Source organism: Mycetomoellerius zeteki, unplaced genomic scaffold (genome assembly GCF_001594055.1).
Source record: "Mycetomoellerius zeteki isolate Tzet28-1 unplaced genomic scaffold, Tzet1.0 scaffold135, whole genome shotgun sequence".
In the NCBI taxonomy this organism is placed as follows: Eukaryota; Metazoa; Arthropoda; class Insecta; order Hymenoptera; family Formicidae; genus Mycetomoellerius; species Mycetomoellerius zeteki.
Window position 1 is genome coordinate 3,442,591 of NW_017256287.1, and position 469 is coordinate 3,443,059.

Here is a 469-nt window from a genome sequence, read left to right on the forward strand (position 1 = left end):
CTCTGCAACCAATCAGAAAACAGGATTCCGATGAATTTTGCTTCGTATTGTCGGAATCCTGTTTTCTGATTGGATGCAAAGCGTCGTACGAAGAAAATCGGATGTAGTGTGAATCCAGCAATAGTCTGGTCTTAGGACGGAATCCATAAACGTTGTTCAAGATTCGAGTCTTAAGATAGTGCATGAACCAATCAGAGAGCCGTATTAGCATCTTAAGACATTGCTCGAGATTAAGACCGCACTATGGATTCCGTCCTTAATCTCAAGCAATGTCTTAAGATCCTATTAAGATGCTAATACGGCTTTCTGATTGGTACACTATGGAGTCCTTAATCTCAAACAATGGGCGAGTTCAAGACGGCAAAGCGGCTAGGCGTGCTTACCGAGCGATTGAATATGATTGGTTGGATCTATAAGTAACAACCAATTATGTTCATTTGCTTGGCGAGCAGGTTAGCCGCTTTGTCAA